General features: G+C 40.9%; 1 protein-coding gene across 1 annotated transcript in view; it reads right to left on the bottom strand.

Annotated features, from left to right (window-relative positions):
* LOC137352068 (probable G-protein coupled receptor 153) overlaps window positions 1-14,431 on the bottom strand; it is a 117,955-nt gene extending 103,524 nt beyond the window's left edge. The window contains exon 1 of the mRNA XM_068017122.1: window positions 14,415-14,431. The gene's annotated coding sequence lies outside the window, so the exon portion shown is untranslated. The remainder of the gene's footprint in view (window positions 1-14,414) is intronic.
* Window positions 14,432-19,771: the final 5,340 nt, after the last annotated feature.

Raw genomic sequence — 19,771 nt, 5'->3', positions numbered from 1 at the left:
ATGAATAGAAAAAAGAGATTAATAGACAAACAAATGAATGGAAATGGAATGGGCAGCGCAGCGATTAGCACCGCAGCCTCACAGCTCCAGCGACCCGGGTTCAATTCTGGGTACCACCTGTGCGGAGTTTGCAAGTTCTCCCTGTGACTGCGTGGGTTTTCACCGGGTGCTCCGGTTTCCTCCCACAGCCAAAGACTTGCAGGTTGATAGGTAAATTGGCCATTATAAATTGCCCCTAGTACAGATAGGTGGTAGGGGAATTGAGGGAAGGTGGGGATGTGGTAGGAATATGGGGTTAATGTGGGATTAGTATAAATGGGTGGTTGATGGTCGGCACAGACTCGGTGGGCCGAAGGGCCTGTTTCAGTGCTGTATCTCTAAATAAATTTATCGATTCATTGATCAATAATTTAATACATACAATGATATAGATAAATGACTCGATGGATGCATGTATGAAAGGGATATTGTTTATATCAGCATTAATATAAATATTTTTTCTTTGTTTTTCAAGAAAAAATATTTAAATCATGAGCAAAATACAAAACATGATTACTAATTGTTGCATTTAAACACTTCTCAGGAAATCCCTTCAAGTTGTTTGGCGTCATTCCACCCATGAATTTAGTTATTTATGCAGACCTGGGGACATCTTGGGATCAGGAGACTCTATGGGGAAATCGTGGCACTAACCATCATTTCATTCTGAGGAAATCCAATATCAGCGATTTATTCGAGAGACTTCCTGAACCATCCTTTTCAAGCAGTGACCTTTACTCAAGGATGGCATCAATATTGTTCAGTTTGCACTATTTTGTGAGTTCAGAAAATGAAACAAGTTCTCCCGTCTGTGTTTTCCTAGCGCCTGTAAATTGCTATGTTAAGAGGAATGAAGGAAACTGGATCAGAAATATTGGTCCTCCCATGTTTTCTGTGCTTATATTTGACATGATAATTGATTTTTTTTAATTCTATAGGGTTAAAATCTATAATACAGCTTTTATTTACTATCAGTTCGATTAAGACTGAGTCCCTTGAAAGATACCCACCCTTTGGAAACTGCCCGGATAACCACTCGTTTTGCCTTTTCTACATTAACAGCATGTCTCGACTAAAGGTCAGTATTTTTCCATCGCCATGTGAAGATGATATAATCATTGGGATTCCACTGCATAGGGAGAACAAGTGGACCATTAACTTCACGTGTCAAATTTGGCACAGATTCTTCCAGTTAAATTCATGACAACTGAAAATAGCCCATCATTCCCTCACATTAACAATTTGAAACATGAAATGTCGTTGCAGACTGTTGGGTGAATTTGATTTATTCAAACAATATTTAAAATTGTTTTGATCTGATTGATGCCCAGATTCCCTGAGCAACAGCTGCTCTCCAGGAAACTCATCCAACTGGTCTGTCCTTGTCGTAGTTGGAGACTTGCGTTAAACATTGCAGGAGCAGGACTGAAATGCATGCAGAATGCACAAGCAGGGCTGTCATCGATCAGCAGGCCTGTAAACCTTATCCCGAATTCAGTTACATATTGGAAAGATCTTGCTTAAATTGACCGATACGTGGAATCTACAACACAGCAACAGGCCATCTAGCCCAACTGAGCCATGCGAATGTTTATGATCCACATGAGCCTCCTCCCACTCTACTTATTTGACCCATTCAGCATAGCCTTCTATTGCTTTCTCCTGAATGCACTTCCCTAGCTCCCCGTTTAAATGCAACTATGCTATATTGTTTTATATAGTGTTTATCATGTAGCAAACATCCAAAGGAGTTTTACAGGAGATCAGAGGACAGGAAGCATGAGAGAAGGTGTGTGAATTACTTAAAATTATGGTCAAAGAGGTCATTTTAAGGAGGCTTTTAAAAGTGGGGAGAGAAGTACCTAGTCAGAAAGAAAACTCTGGTTGGCAGGGCCTTGGTGGCCAAAGACTTGGCCACTAACAATGCATCCAGAGAACAGGTAGAATGGAGAACACATGGTGCAACACATTCATAAGAGCAAAAGGTACAAGCTGGGGAAGATTGCAGCGTCATCATGGAGCAGCTGCACAGAGGGATGTGAAAATGAGAACAATTGAGTGACATGAAACTGATGGATGTTGGCGAGGTCAGGGGTCAAAGGTTTGCTGGATCTATACGGGATAGCGCATGGGCAGTAGAGCTCTGGATGTTTTGAGCTTATGTCAGGTGAAACTAGGGTTACTGGCGAGGAGAGCTTTGTAAAATCTTGAGATAAAAAAGGCATGGGAGGGAAAGATATGCAAACATGTGAACGAAAAGGAGAAAAGAACCTCAGGTCCAACAATGCTCACTTTATCACAGCAAACCAAGAAAGGTCTGATCGAGAGAAAGGTTGGAGGTTGCATGTGAGTAAGGTTGAAGCAACATTCAAGTCTGGGATAAAGACGGATTGATTTTTTGGTGCTAGAGAGATGGTGAGGTCAGTCCTGATTTCAACACAATGAGAACACAGGAGAAAGCAATCATTTAATTATTGTTTTGTTTCACTCTCAGTTTGACTGATCGGAACGCTTTTTTGTTGTTGTGACATCTGTGTTGTGTCATTGATGCAGAAGAGAATCAATGGACTCAGTGGATGAAGGGGAAGAGAGCCCACATATTCCCCTGACATCTGCAGTTCACTTAGATCTTAAAGAGGGTGCGTGATTAGGAGAGCATTCTGGAATCAAGCCAGAAGTAACAGTATACAAATAACTTAAACCCTCCACATCATCAACAGGGTCACACAGGGATCAATTGGTTTTGGAACTGGAAAATGCTAGGAGAATTTCAAAATTATAAATTATCACGTCATACCTAACTATTCACAGCAGAGTCTCCAAAAACTCCTCCCTCCCAATAAAGAGTTATGTCCTGCCATTATTTTCATTTTCCTGAGTGATTCCACTCAATCATTCAGAATGATGTCAAATGGATCCCATCACTATGGTTAACAGCAACATGATTTGTAGTTGTGCAATTCTAGAGCTCTTCCCCCAGAAGAAGGCTTTCATTAGGAGATAATGATATACATAAACTAGTAGATGTCACAGTCTTAAGCCTAATATGTGAGAGAAGAGAGACTGAGTTAATCCGAGAGAGTTACCATCCAAACTCAGTCCACCCATCTATGTAGAGTTTAGAAGACTTGTCTTTCGGTGTGACAGTTGTTCCTTGAGTTAAGGTTCTATTTCATGTACTGTGTGTAAGATTTATAAGCAGATCAGAAAGAACATTGTCACTTTGAGATAATTCAAGACTTAACCAATGGCATTCCCTTGCTGCATCTTTCCCATCACCCCTTTCATGGAGAATCACCATCTGCTCTTTTGGGCAGTTGGTTCCCATTCCAATTTTCTCTCCCTCCCTCCCGAAGACACTGACTCTCGGTGCCCTGCACCACTTCATCAAAATGGCCAACTCAGCTCAGTAATTCATTGGCTGAAAAGTGCTTCAGGAAGTCCTGAGATTGTGAAAGACACTATATAAATGCAAGTCCTTTCCGTTAGATATTAAAAGGCAGATATTGCAAGATACTCTGTTCCCACCATACGTGTTTAGTGACTCATCCCATACACTGGGTCACACCTAGCAAAGCTGTGCACTGGCAGCACAGCCTCACAATACTGGCCCTTAAGTATCAGCAGGCTATTTAACTGTGGGAACATGTAAGACAACAGTTATCCTCTCCTCGGCGAATCCACACATATTGGATAGTGACTAGGGTGGCAACCCTGGCTGATTTGTTACCACTCGCTAATCCAAGAATACCATAATTGTAGCATTCCTGTTGCCATTTCAATGGATCTGAGCTAAACATATAAAATGGGCAATAAATAGTAAGTTAAATATCCAGTTCTACCCTGTGCTATTTATCAATTGAGCCATTGAGGGAGTTTATTTGAACAGAAAAGTCTAATGAACATAGAGCTCTGTTAAGCCCCACCAAGGAGCTAAGAAAATCCTTGTCTGTTGTGCAGAGTATGTTAACTTGACTGGATCGGTTGCAAGTTCACCCTGGGTCAGAACAGTCAAATCCCACACTGATAGAAGTACCCAGAACTGTATGTTTGTGAGCTTGTGTTACGAGGTAACCCCCTCCTGAATTTGAGTGTGTGTTAATAAAGCCTATTTTTTTTTAACTTTAACAACAGTCTTGTTGTGGCCCTTAAAATTCACGACCTGAGGGAATGGAGAAATATGCCATCAGGGTTTCATTTTTTAAAAAAAGGAAAAAATCTAAATCATAATCTGATTATGGGCAGGTTGTTGAAAATATAGAGAAATTTGTTTTCAGAATTAACTACCTGTTCATAACAGAAATTGGGAAAAAAAGTCTCCTCATCTCTGTCTTAAATGGGTGGCCACTTATTTTTAAACAGTGTCCCCTAGTTCTAGATTCTTCCACAAGAGGAAGCACCCTATGATGCCAACGCCAACATGCATTTCAGAAAACTCTTGCAGGTGATCCCCAGTTTCAATGTTCAGATCATGTCTAGGTAAATCTGTAGTATGCACAGGGAATAAACAGAAACCCTTTTTTCAGATCATTTCTGCTCCTGGATTTGATTATCCTTGCCTTCAGAAGGAAGCAGAATAACATTACGGGAAAGTCTGGGGTAGATCTTGACTTTTGCAAGAGTATAAAATGGGCAATAAAATAATGAGTCAGTAGCCATTTTACATCTCTCCCGATTTTTATTTCCATTGACTTCAATCAGTAGAGATGTAAAATGGCAGTCAACTCACCGGCACCCATTTTAAGGCAAGAATTACCCTCTGACAGGTTTTAACTGCCAAGCAGATTTGTTAAACAGGATTAGATGACGTAAATAGTAGCAGCAGCACAACATGTACTTTACAATAGTCGTTAAGCTTAGCTAGCTCTTCAAGTAGTGGAAAATAATAAATATTTTGTGACTGCTGTATTAAACCATGATATAATTAATATTCTAATAAAGTGCATCCTTTCTATTTCTCACCATCTATGGAAGCTCTCAAGCTTGACATTCCCTCTTTCTCTACAAAGGCTTCATCCAGACTCTAATTTAGCAAGACAGGTTGATAAATACCTTTAGCAATATAATTGGGACAAAGCAAATTTAAATAACGGTTGAATGCAAAAAATGATGCTAATCAAACACATTAGAATAAATCATGTTAGATGTTTCTATTTGCATTAAATTCCCTCCTTTGGACAGCAAAGACAGAGCAACTCAAATCTGTAAAAAGTTAAACTGGGGCATAATTTCTGTGAGCAAAGCTAGTTTTACGCACCATGACAGAATTAAAACATTTATTACCATGTTAAATCTTAGGCAAAAATACTTCATTTTTTTGTCACACGGGTGGCTACACTAAAACAGCATTGTCTTTATTCTTTGAGAGGGAAAATAGCTCAACAGTTGCTTCTCCCAATTATTGAAATCATGCAACATTCTGTACAACATTTCCATGTGTGATTATATGATGGCCTGTGCTAAATTAAGAGCCTAATTGATCATTGAGGATTCCCATCCTCTCTTTTCCTCCCCTGGATCGGATTGAGGAACACTTCCACTACATCCGAACAGAGGCACTTTCTATTGTCAATGCAAATAAGTCGATGGTTTCAAATTTCAGTGTGGGTATTACTGAGAATCTCCACTGAATCACGAGAAGCATCATTGTTTTTCTCATATAAACTCTCTCCCAAAGTAACCCCTGGCATAAACACTAGTTTTCCACATTTACCTTGTCCCATCGGGAAGTTTTGGAAACAGTTGCAAGCCACAGAGTTGAAATCTGGAGGCGGACAGTCTGCGTAAGTTGTCAGTCATTGAGCAAGGCTTCCTGATTCTGTATAGGGTCTAAAGGCACAAAATAGGGCCAAAGACACACTCACAGTTTGAATAATCTTTTTTCCAATTTTCTCTTTTCTTCTGTCTCTAGTTGGTCTTTATTTATCCAGTCTGCATATCATATCCGACTTATAATATGTAAACTATAACTATAAAGGAGAATAATATTGGACAATTTATGTGAGTCGGATGAATTATTTGATTAATTCTTTTCTTCCTAATATTCCCTGCAGCTATCCCAAAGGCATTGAGTCTTGAGAGGGTGCAGTTCCTCTGATGCCAGGATCCATCTGGTGCTGCGCCCAAGTGGCCATTTTTAATGAGCCAAGTTACTGACTGGCAGCAGCATAATTCTACTGTAAAGGCACAATAGCTGACCTGAATCAATTACTCAATTGATGCAATTTCCAGCAGAGGTCACTGATAACAAGCTCAAGTCTCTTCCACATCCTTACCCAAGGGTGCTGAGGCCAATTCTAATACCCCAACTGCTGAAATGGATTGAATTAGCACAGATTGGGAAACAAACCTGGGACATTCTATCCTGTTTGGCTTAGTGCAACAGTGGACAGTGCGTCACCCATTGAGCTATTAAAGGAATTATGGGTAGGATTTATTTAAATAATGTTTCCGGGCCGAATCTATCATCAATTATTATTTGTAATGATTGGTTAGTGCACAATTGGAGTACACGTATGCTTCTAGTCACCATGGAATAAGGAATCTATCAGGGCAGAAGAGACCAAAGTTAGAGGGTGAATTCTGAAGGACAAGTCGAGAAGCTAAAGCACTTCAACTTTGAAAATTGTGTCTTGGAAGGGACCTTACTGAGGTATATAAGAAAATTAACTGGATAGAGACAGTAAACCTAGAACAAGTATAACTTGTTTTTGCAGGACGGTCAATAACCAAAGGATACAAATTTATTAAGTTAATTAGCAAAAAGAACCAAAGGGGAGATGAGGATTTTATGAGGCAGCAAAGTTGTTATGATCTGGAAGGCACCACCTGAAAGGCCAGTGGAAGTGGATTCACTGGTAACTTTCAATACTTGAAGGGGAAAATACTGCGTAGCTATGGGGAAAGAGCAGGGGAGTGGGACTAATTGGATACCTTTTTCAAAGAGCCAGAAAGGGCACAATGGGCTGAATGGCCTCCTTCTGTACTGTGTAATTCTATGACTCTAATACTTAACATACACCAGGGCTGTAAGATAAGAAGGGGAGGTGTTGTGAAAAACAAGATTAGGGCCAGATGTCAGGAATTATTTCTTCACAGAGATGATAATCAACAGCTGGAGGGTGTTGCCAAGAAGGTTGGCTAAGGCCTGGACATTGAACTCATATAAGAAAAAGAGACAGATGCTGCAGTGGGCAGATGGTAGGCTTGGCACTCTAGAGAAATGAGATCAAATAGGCTGTGGGGCCTTGTTCATCTGAGCCTATCTTGATCTCACAAAAGTGTCACTGAGAACTTTAATGCTTATTAAAAGTCAAATTTATCATACTGTTTAAACTTTAATGAGCTGTAATTAAATGTTATTTATACTATCATACAACACAGATCAGCAAATTAGATATTTGAACAGAATTTTTTTTTAAAAAATGAATAAACAGAATATATAATATGGGGCATCAATCACACTTCATCTCTGTAATTATGTTCAAATTAGATTGCTCCTCAAAAATATTCCATCAAACATGTTAATCCATTTAAAGCCATATTTCACATCTAAGAAACAAGTATTTGTTATGAATTTTACATCAAATTTTTCATGTTGAACATTAACCCATTTGCAACCACACACACAGACAGGAGGAGAAATCTTGGGATTTCGACATATTTATCCTTTTCAGCTCCTATTTTCTAAATATGATTTTTTTTGTCATGCTCTGAAATGCTGGGAAATTCTAAGACCTGTGATGCTGTTTCTCCATCCTATATCTTCCCTGTGTTGAACTGCATTGCACCATCTCCAAATCTAACACATTGTTTCCCAGGATATCAAACCTGGAATACCTTCCCCCACCCGCCCCCCCCCTTCAACACTAAAGTATTCTTTCCCTTCTACAATCTATAGGTTTTCAAAGCCCAGGCTGAGTGGAACAAATGAAGAGACTTGCATTTCTATAGCACCTTTCACAACCTTAGGACATCCCTAAGCACGTCACAGTCAATGCAGTACAGTGGTAACTGTTGTAAAGTAAGAAATGTGGCAGCAAAATTGCTGACACATCAAGATCTCACGACCAGCAGTGAGATAATCTGTTTTTAACTTAGTGATGTTGATTGAGGGGTGAATATTGGCCATTACAATGGAGAGAACACCCCTGTTCTTCGAATAGTGCCGTGGGATCTTTTACGTTCACCTGAGAGGGCAGTAAGGGCCTCGGCTAAGCTTAGTGTTGCTTAAGCATTGCTCTTCCATTTACTTTGTCTTCTAACCTTACTGATGTCCTCTGCCATGGGTTTCAACCCTTTGCCTAAACTCCCTAGTAATATAAAAATGTAAAGCCTGACAGACTGAAGATAAGCTACACAAAAATGAGAGCAAAATATGTTTGAGCCTCAAATTTGTTGTTTGTGCTGTGCTTTTAATAGGTTAGCGCTCTTCAATAGAGTGATATGGGTTGAATTTATCTTGAAGAAGCTTGCCATTAAATCAATTAAAGCAATTCTAAAGCCACTTAAATCCTCTCAGCAAGTGACAAAAGGAGAGGCTATACCTCCAAGCTGAGCTCAGGAACAGTTTTCTGAATGTCAGCAGTCACATGACAGCACTGCACTCTTCTCCAATCAGTATTCGATTGGACTCTTCCACATCTCAACACTCTTCATTTTGTAGGAATGCCTATTTGCTTGAGTACTATTAACAATCCTTTTCAGAAGACTGGACTTGCACAATGATTACATTCTATTCACAAGTACCTTCTCAATGCAGATGGAATCTCACTCGAGTTGAATGTAGTCCTTAAGTAAACCACGTGCAGTAATTATTAGTTGGTAGCTTATCAACATGCAGTCACTATTGTGTGTACAATCTACAGGATTCTGTCACAGCAACTCATCAAGGTTACTTCAACAGCATCTCCCTCCCCTACCGCTGAGATAGACAGCAGTGGCATACTTGTGGGAAGACCATCACCTCCAAGTTCACCTCCAGGTCACACACCATCCTGTCCTGGTAACAGATCACCCATATTCCTTCACTGTTACTGTGTCAGCGACCTGGAATTCATTGGAAGGAGAAGACCCACCACCAGCAACCCAGAATGGATAATAAATGTGGCCTTACCAGCTTCACCCACGTCCTGAGAATAAGTAATAAAATAACACAAAGTTGTTAAGGACAACTCCTGACAGAGTGTACACAGGATACTGAGCAATGATACTGAGTGTATATGAAGCAATGATACTGCTGGACGAGAAAACAAGAGGTGGGTTTCTGAAATGGGAAGGAATTACTCTAACCAAATCCTTTTATACTTGTCAATTTGTTGACCTTTAAGAGTGCTTTTATAGGAACATAGGAACACAAGAGCAGGATTAGGCCATTCAGCCTGCCCCGCCATTCAATATGATCATGGCTGATCATCCACTTCAATGCCCTTTTCTTACACTATCCCCATATCCCCTTATGTCATTTGTATTTAGAAATCTGTCAATCTCTGCTTTAAACATACTTTTTATTCAAAGCTAAGAGGCAAGAGAGACCCATCAGATGTCTAATCTCCTTACCAAGATAATAGAACTTTATGAGATCTCCTTACTCTGCTGCTGTGCTGTGTGAAGATGGATACCTACAGGACAGAGAAGCCACAAGGAATAAATTCCATTCACTCACCTATTTATGTTTTATCAGCTGAAAATTGATGTTCCAAAATAGGATATTATACAAAAACATTAAAATATATATTGTAAAATACTGTACAAAAGTAATACACTCTCCAGTTTTAATACAGAGAAGAACATGTATTTATGTAGTGCCTTCCTTTGGCACTTTCTCAAAGCACTTCAAAAATATGTTAGAATTCTTTTGGGTTTTTTTGTTATTGGAGTATGCACATTGCATGCACAGACTTGCAAAGTCAGCACTTTTAATGATGAGTTTCCACTAATGTGACAGCACTTTGAGATTCATTGGATAGGTATTTCTTTTCCAACTACATGCAAGCTGTGCAAAACACATAGACCATGCAAGATGTAGAACCCTAGCTTTTACCCACAAAGTAATGTTTAATAGCTATGACTGTGTCACTGGCATGGATCCCTGCTGGTTATGAAACTGCTCTTATTTGCAGAATTATTAGAATTCATTGTTATAATGTTTCTGAACATAAGAAGCATAGATTAAACTATAGATGTGGAGGTTTATTCATAGAAGTGTAGGTTCACCTATGGAAGCTGATTTGTGCTTAGGGCATGAGTAGAAATTATTGGCAGAGGACTTGAATGTTAACAACTACCTTATCATTTCTCCCATCTAATCTTCCTTCCTCCTCTTGTTGATGTCTGTCCTCCAGCCTCTCAAGCAAACATCGATTCTTCTTGTGTGACCTCACCAGTGTATGTTGATAGGCTATTTGTGCAGGTTAGCGCAATCCTGTCCTAACTATCATGCAGTCACAGCATGGGTAGGGATAGAGATCTGAAGTGATCTAGTCTATGTTGCCCTCTCTAGACCAAGGACACTGATGCCAATGCCAGTGGTCCAAATTGGATCCCACAAAAAATATAGACAACAGTTTTGTTTTGATTTATTCTTGGTATGTGGACATTGCCATCCCTACTTCAGAAGGCAGTTAAGAGTCAACCACATTTGTGTGGAACTGGAGTCACATATAAGCCAGATGACATGAGTACAGCAAATCTCCTTCCCTAAAGGACTTCAGAAAGTAGTTGGATTTCATGGTCACTTTCACTGATATCAGTATTTTATTTCCAGATTATTTTAACTGAATTCAAATTCTCAAACCTGGTTTGAACTCACATTCTGCTGGATTATTAGTGCAAGTTTCTGGATTGCTTTTACCAGTGACATAACCACTACACCACAGATTGGGACCTTTGTAGCCTGTATGATTCAATAACACATCAAGTGATATATTTATTTATCAAGCCTTCAGAGGAACTTATCTCATCCTTTCATGAAAGAGCCCATTAGAAGATCCAACAATTAAGGTGGCATCCTCTCTGCTTTCTTTTCTCCAGCTATGTCCACCCCCTCCCTTTCCTTCACTTCTTCCTCCTCAGACAATATGATGGCACCTACTTCAAAAGGATTCAGACATGGTGTGGGATGTAGATGAATCACCAAAGTAGATTTGAAAGTATAATTTATGAATATATTACTTTGAAGTTAGCATCATCTGAGGTGATTCTTTATTGAAGACTGCTGCAAATAATTAAATTGTATATTTTTGCTCAACAAACTTTATAGAGTCCAGATAGAAATGGATAGCATGTAATGTCATAATGACATCCATATCATTCTAGCCTACAACACACAATTGATACTTACATGCAGCATATGATCTATATGTCTTTCTTTTCTAGAAGTAACCAAACTCGAAATTGCACTTTGCAATTTTGGTGTTTGGATGCTTAACACATTTGTATGATGTTTCACTTCCGCTATTTTAAGTAGGTGCTAACCTAGTTATTTGGCTCAGCAGGTAACACTCTCCCATTTGATTCAGAAGATTGTAGGTGCAAGCCCCATTCCAGAGACTTGAGTACATAATCTAGGCTGGTACTTCAGCACAGTAGTGAGGGAGTGTTACGTTGTTGAAGGTGCTGTCTTTTGGATGAGGTAGTAAACCAAGGTCTCGTCCTGCCTCTTAGGTGGATGTAAAATATCCCACAACAGTATTTTGAAGAAGAGCATCTTGGTGAATATTTATCCTTCCACCAGTACAACAAAGATTATCAGGTTATCATCAAATTGCTGTTTGCAGAAGCTTGTTACTTGCAATTTGGCTGCTATGTTTTCTACATTGTAACAGTGACTGCACTTCAAAAGTTCTTCATTGGCTTTAAAGTGCTTTGGCACATCCTGAGATTGTGAAAGTCACTATTATAAATACAATCTCTTTCTTTATTTCAAATTACTCCTCCCATAATGGGCACTGGGATGTCATAAGACTGTGCTATGTGTTCATACACTAATGTTACAAATAGTAATTTCCAAGCTGTAAAGTGGAAAAAGAAGATACCAGATTGTGGGGGCTCAGTAAATGTGTTCTCCTCTATGCTCTTGAGGTGCTGTTGATGTCCTTGGTGCAGCAAGTAAACCACTTAATGTGATTCAGACACATCATACATGGAGCTGTGAATTTGATTACATGGTTAATTGCAAGGGACGAGGAAAACCAGAGAGGAAGGTTATGCAAATCCCACCAGCTAACTGACAGCAGCTTCCAAAGCTGTGCGAGTAGCCCACTCAGCTACAGTTGCTACCATGCCTGGGGACACCATAAAAAAAGGGGAAAATAGCTTGCCCAGACCCTTATTCAATAAAGTACCAGTTCTCCTATTAAGAAGGATATGAATTATAAAGACTGGAGAAACTTAAGCTCAAGTTTAGAAAGAAAAAGGTTAAGGCGGATTTAATTGAGGTATGTAAATTATCATATCGTATACAGTGAACTCAGAATATTACTTCAGATAAGTCAGGCTAGATGAAAACATAAATGTAAATTAGATCTTTGAAAAAATGTCTTTATTTAAAGGGTGCTATAAATTTAGAATGATCTAATTGGTTAAAAAGAAATCAGTCAATGGAGAGTTCCTGATACCATTGGGTGAGTTGGAGTATTTAGAAGGACCTGTTCACTCTTGACTTTTACTTGTCTCCTTACTCCTCATCTTTGTGTATCCTGATATTATTGCATTGTACAGAATGAGGAGGTGCAGAAGCCTAGTTATGATACAATATAGCAGTCTTTAGAGAGTAGAATCATGGTGATGCTGTAAAGACTGCAACATGGCACTTATCATGAGTGTATTGTAGAGCTCACCCTCAAACAAGACAGCGGAACACCATCTGCTGAATGACAAAATTGGGAACAGAAATAGGCCATTCAGCCCCTCATGGTTGATCACCACAACCTAAACTCCATTTACTCACCTTTACTTCATGGGTCAAAATCCTGGAACTCCCTTCCTAACAGCATGACACCACCCAGACTGCAGTGGTTCAAGAAGGTGACTCACCACCACCTTCTCAAGAGCAGTTAGGGATGAGCAACAAATGCTGGCCCGGCCAACGATGCTCAAATCCCATGAATGAATAAACTAATTTTTTTAAATTACTATTCATTCTCGGGATATGGACATTTTGGCAAGGCCTCGATGTTCACTTCCTCACACCTTTATTCCAGCTCGCTTGAGATAAAGGTCATATTCCATTCACCTTTTTGACTATTTGTTTTGATTATTCCCTAGTTTGATGGAGCTCACTGTGGTTTTAGTTCAGAAGGACATGGGGTCAAGGTGATAGAATCAGCAGTAGGAATTCATGTCTGCAGTGTTAGCTGTGGGCAGAAAGCATACAGCAAGAAAATAGTATCAGCGGAAAATTATCCCAGTCTTGTTAAAATGACAATGAATTAATCCTCCAGCAAACAGCCAACAAAGCTGTCACTTCTCCCAGAGCAATCGGGAAATGAGGATTAAAATCGAATTAACGTGTCGTGACAGGAGTCTCAAGAACTAGCAGCCATATGACTGAGAACATTTTGCGCATTGCTGATTACCTGCACCCTAGCAAAACACCGCCCACTTTCCAATAGTGGACAAGGGTTACATCTTGGAAATACGCAAGGCGATAATCTAACTAGCCCAAGGCCCCACAGAAGACAGCGATAGTATAAAACTGCATCTGTGCCTTCTGTTGCTGTAACCCTGTGTCAGAAATGAGATACAACTGACAATCACCCCAAAGCAAAGCAGCTGTTGTCTGACTGCTACAATTAGCCTGGTGCATGTTATAAGATCCATTTCTGTCTTTATAAGAGTGTATGAATGTTTTTGGGAACAAGAGAAGGCAATTAGGGCTAACACGACCCTCCCCACCTAACTGCTTTCCCATCCTATTTCTCAAACCTTCTCTGCCCAGAAACATACCTACTTATGTCTTGAACCCATTTAGGTGACTGCTTCAAAGGCCTTCCTTGATACTTTGCTCAAAAACCCTTCACTCCCGCTTTCCCACCCATGAGACACATGCCAATACACATTCTTCCTCCCTATTTCAGTTGTCCTCACTAATCTGGCTGTTAGGGTCAACCACCCATTGCCTCTGCACTCCCCACCTTTCAATCCTCCCCTTGCAGGACCTTTTATTTCTTCCTTGACAATCCTCGTCATTGAAACCCTACTCTGCTTATTCATCCCACACCATTCCAGCTCTTGCAAACATCCAGTTGTCTCTTCCCACACCCTAATCTAAATGACAAACCCTATCCCACATTACAACTTATAAATCTTCTTCACTAGTACTATTTACTGGAACATGGATTTGGCATGGCAATGAAACTAGAAGTTAAACGCACCTCCTCGTGACTGTATGTTCTTGAGGTAGATCAGCACCGAATGACCCATGTGAGACATCAGATAATCTGGTCTTCTGGTCCAAAACTGTTACCTGTATGGAGGAAAGCCATAAGATTGCCTAGCAACAGATGAACAAGCTCATAAAATACAGACACCTCAAGCACAAAATCTAGGAGGTGCTATATTTTGAATGAGACATTAAATCGAGGCCCTCTCGGATGGATGTAAAGGATCCCATGGCACTATTTCAAAGACGAGCAGGGGAGTTTCCCCACTGTCCTGGACAACATTCAGCTCTCAGTAAACATCATTTAAAAAACAATTGTCTGGTCATTAACACATTGCTGTTTGTTTGAGCTTGTGCACAAATTGGCTGTTGTGTTTCCTACATTACAACTTCAAAAGTACTTCATTGGCTGTAAATTTGCTTTGGGGTGCCCTGAGGTTATGAATAAATCCAAGACATTTTTTTTAAAGATTAAAGTTTTAAAAGGGGCAGATGACATGCAGTGATTAATAACAAACCCTTGGCTGTTTCTATACAGTGGGTTTAAAGGGTCATTCTCTTCTTTATAAATTGTTTTCTTTTAAAGTGAGAAGACAAGATAAAGGGACCGAGTACCATAGTGCAATATGACACCAAGTCTGAAAATGATGTGGGAGCATTAGATAAAGGAAGGATTGGGGACAATGTGACACCAAGTTTCTGGGGTAAGAAGCTTGAGGGAGGTGCGGAGTTCCATAATTGTGAGGTTGTTGGGAAGCATCAGATAAAATGGGAAATGGCACTCGACGGTCTCGCAAGGCAGAGCTTTACATGATGGGAACACACATTGGGAATTTGAATGTAGAGGAAGAAGCATTGGGAAATAAAAGTGGAATTCTTAGGAGAGCAATGGTCATAGTAGAAAGTGGTTTGGTGAGAGAGAATTATTTTCCCACTAAGCATGATTTATTTCAAACTGTCTCCAAACAAAATTGCTTTGTGAAGATTGTGCGCTTTAACTGTTTAACACTTTATCACTGTTCAGTGGCGGATTAATCCTTTCTAACACAGGACCACTTTGTTCCTCTTACTGCCCTCTCCCTTCCTTTTAACTTTTATTCATTCTCATTTTGATACTTATCAAAGTGAGGGGCCTTTATGCTGAAAACATTTGTCACCCACTTTCGGCATCATGCATTCCCAGATGAGGTATCAGGAAGGCCAGATGTAGAGTAATACTCCTACACACTTCCTTAACAATATGCTCCAGTGTGACATTTTCCACTTCCTGCATCAGCTATTATTATGGTCTTGCTGAGTAAGACAACAAATTTGTTGCCAAAACTGTGAATGCACACACAATCGGAGCTAGTTTGAGACTTCCCAAACTCATTTTACATAGAAACTTAACAGCCAACAGAAAGAGGAGACTGTGCTGGATTTGAACCTGGATCACTGAAAGGAAAAGTAGTTTGTTAACCTTTCTGGTTTACAATTCAGCACTGGTTTGTTTGTGAATTGCAAAGAGCCTTGCTTGGTTAAAAAAATAAAATCCCATGGGATCCAGGGAAATGCAGTAAGGTGGATACAAAATTGGCTCAGTGGCAGGAAACAAAGGGTAATTGTTGACGGCTGTTTTAGCGATTGGACGGCTGTTTCCAGTGGAGTTCCGCAGGGCTCAGTACTGGGTCCCCTGCTTTTTGTGGTGTATATTAACGATTTGGAAGTAAATGTAGGGGGCATGATCAAGAAGTTTGCGGACGACACAAAGATTGGCCATGTGGTCGATAGCGAGGAAGATAGCTGTAGGCTGCAGGAAGATATTGATGGTCTGGTCAGATGGGCAGAAAAGTGGCAAATGGAATTCAACTTGGAGAAGTGTGAGGTGATGCATTTGGGGAGGTCAAACAAGGCAAAGGAATACACGATTAATGGGAAAATACTGAGAAGTGTAGAGGAAGTAAGGGACCTTGAAGTGAATGTCCACAGATCCCTGAAGGTAGCAGGACAGGTTGATAAGGTGGTTAAGAAGGCAGATGGAATCCTTTCCTTTATTAGCCGAGGTACAGAATACAAGAGCAGGAAGGTTATGCTGGAACTGTATAACTCATTGGTTAGGCCACAACTTGAGTACTGTGTGCAGTTCTGGTCACCTCATTACAGAAAGGATGCAATTGCACTAGAGAGGGTACAGAGGAGATTTACAAGGATGTTGCTGGGACTGGAAAAATGCAGCTATGAGGAAAGATTGGATAGGCTGGTGTTGTTCTCCTTGGAACAGAGAAAGCTGAGGGGAGATCCGATTGAAATGTACAAAATTTTGAGGGGCCTGGATAGAGTGGAGGTGAAGGGTCTAATCATCTTAGCAGAGAGGTCAGTGACAAGGGGGCATAGTTTTAAATTGATTGGTTGAAAAATTAGAGGGAAGATGAAGAAAAGCTTTTTCACCCAAAGGGTGATGATGGTCTGGAACTCACTGCCTGAAAGGATAGTTGAGGCAGAGACCCTCAACTCATTCAAAGGAGTCTGGATATGCACCTCAAGTGCCGTAAGCTGCAGGGTTACGGACCAAATGCTGGAAGGTGGGATTAGAAAAGGTGGATCATTTTTCAGCCGGCACAGACCTGATGGGCCAAGTGGCCTCTTTCAGTGCCTTAAACTTTCTATGATTCTATGATTTCTATTCTATGACTGCTCATTTGGGAAGTGCACAGCCAAGTATGGAACTGAACCATGAGGATCCCAGTTAGCTGAGTTGAACCAGACAGTAATAGGGGTGCTACTATTGAACTCAAGACCCTTGATACCTTCCCATGGTCAGACAGTGACATACATTGCCTGGTCCACACATTAGGAGGCAACTGAATGAGATACCAGTAGGAAACTGCTGCTGACATGAGTTAAAACCTTCAGGAGAGAAGAAAACTGGAGGGAGGAGGAACTTAAACTAAAAAAAATGGAAGTGATCCGTACAAGCTTCTATAAGTTTTGAGGTATTAGGGTAAAGTTTGCAAGGCCCCACACAGCCTGATGGGCCTGTGCGCAGCCAGCACATATCAGACCATCACTAGCAAGCTGCCTGCAATCTTTTGATTCTTGCTAACCTTTTTGCTAAGCCCCATCAGTGGGGCAGGGCCTACAGGCAAAATTAGTCATTGAAGGTTCTGCAGATGTGGTAATGAGGTGAAACTTTCATAATGACTGAGGCACCAACAGCACAACTCCATTCCTTTCTCAAATACTGGAAAAGAAAAGCACAGTGTCGGCACTATGAGAATGCTGTCGTTCATCCATTTCCATAGAAACAGGCTTTTTTTTAACAGAAGAATGTAGGCCTTTTTGTCTAATGAGATAAACAGGCATCTTCCCTCAGGCATCCTTAGCAGTATGCAGTCAGGAAGACCATAGTTTCCCACACAGGGAGTCCTCCAATTGGACATTATTTAATTGTACAGGGAAGCAAAAACATGATTTTAAATCAACTGTGCATCTTGTTTTAGCCACTGAAATGGAATTGTTTAATCTATTAAAGATACAGATTATTTAAAAATAATTCAGACACTCAAGCTATTATTTTCAGTCTTTCACCTCAGCGTCTATCAAAGGCTAATTAGGACAGTATATGCGTTAGCTTATAACATTCTTTCAGCATCAATGATTAGTTGCAACAGATGCCTGAAGAAACATTAGCATGGATCCTAACGATACATTGCGCAGGAGAGAAAATCATTTTAGCTACACTGGGGGATGATTTCCTCTGGTTGTGATGAGTTAACGACATTATAAACATAACAGGAGGCTTTTAAAAGTCACTATTTGTCAGCATGGCTTAATTGGTGGCATTCTAATACCGTGCAGCTCTTCTTTTTAGGCAGTCCCTCGGGATCAAGAATGATTTGTTTCCACTCCGATTCCATGGGTTCCATGAGGTGGCTGATAAGTCCAATGCATGATCTGCAGACTCTGCCACATGATGGGCAGGTGGTGCTTAAAGGGCAGGTAGACGAGTAGTTTGTAGGTTTGTGCGGCCCCTCTGATGCCTCAACATCGCCTCCACATGTTCCCGACAAAGTCCCTCAAGGTGTACAATGCCTTCCCGAATGAGCTTTCTCCATCTAGGACGTTCACGAGCCAGGGATTCCCATGAGTTGATGGGGATCTTTGATCTCTTCAGAAATGCTTTGAGGACATCTCTAAAGAGTTTCTGCTGTCATCCTGGGAGTCTCCTGCCCCAATCAAGTTCTGAATAGTTGAACATCTGCTTCGGGCATCTGGTGTCAGGCATGTGGACGACATGTCCCACCCAGCGGAGCTGGTTTTGGGTGATTAGCACCCCAATGTGGGACAGGTTGGCCTGGGAGGGGACGCTGCTGTTGGATTGCCTTTCTTGCCACTGGATTTGGAGGATCTTGCGGAGGCACCTCTTGCGGTACTTCTCCAGTGCTTTGAGGTGCCTGCTGTAGGTTGTCCAAACTGCCACTTTGGGTGCATTTTTCACACCCGCCTGCCTGTTGGGAATGGGGGTGGAGGGTAGAGTTGCCCAGGACCCCCCACCACCACCCCCAATCAAATTCCAGCCAAGGTCCCCTGTCCCTGGTCTTAGGGTGTCCAGACCATTTGCTTGGCCTGGACCCTACCAGCATAAAGGAGTGCAGGAATCACTGCTGCCCAGTAAACCACGATCTTAGTCTCAGGTTTGAGATCCTGGTCCTCAAATACTCTCTTCCTCAGTCAGCCGAAGGTTGAGCTGCCACATTGGAGGCGATGATGACCTCATCGTCTATGTCTGCCTTCGCCAAGAGAACGCTCCCAAGATATGAAAAATAGTCCACATTTTCCAGGATCTCGGCATTGATCTTGATTGACAGGGGGAGGTGTCGTGCCATGGGAGCTGGTTGGAAAAGGACTTTTATTTTCCGTGTGTTTAGTGAAAGACATTTGTCAGCATGGTTTAATTGGCAGCCTTCCAATACTGTGCAGCTAATCTACAGCTGGCAGTACAGAGGGAGTACTACATGGTGGCTGTTTGGAAAAGGTATTCAAATGAGGCCCATATCTACCTGTTCATGTTGCGATCCTGAGACCCAATTTAAAGGGGAGCTGGGTGTTCTCCTAATTTCCTGGCAAACGTTTCTTGCTCAACAAAAATTGGTCCTTCAAGTCTCAGTCCTGTTTGTAGGATCTTGTTCCATTTGTTAGGAATATTGAGCCTGGGAAATCTTCCCACCATGCTTACAGTTTTGCTACTGCCATGTGACCAGAGGAAATTTTCTCCAATCTCTAATATGAAAGGCTATGAGTGGATCACCACTGTTAATTTAAATATGTTAATATTTGGAACGTCGTGGTACATTCACATTCCAAGGTTAA

This window comes from Heterodontus francisci, chromosome 37 (assembly GCF_036365525.1).
Source record: "Heterodontus francisci isolate sHetFra1 chromosome 37, sHetFra1.hap1, whole genome shotgun sequence".
In the NCBI taxonomy this organism is placed as follows: Eukaryota; Metazoa; Chordata; class Chondrichthyes; order Heterodontiformes; family Heterodontidae; genus Heterodontus; species Heterodontus francisci.
The sequence above is the reverse complement of the archived record's forward strand: the minus strand, read 5'-3'. Positions and strand labels throughout refer to the sequence as shown.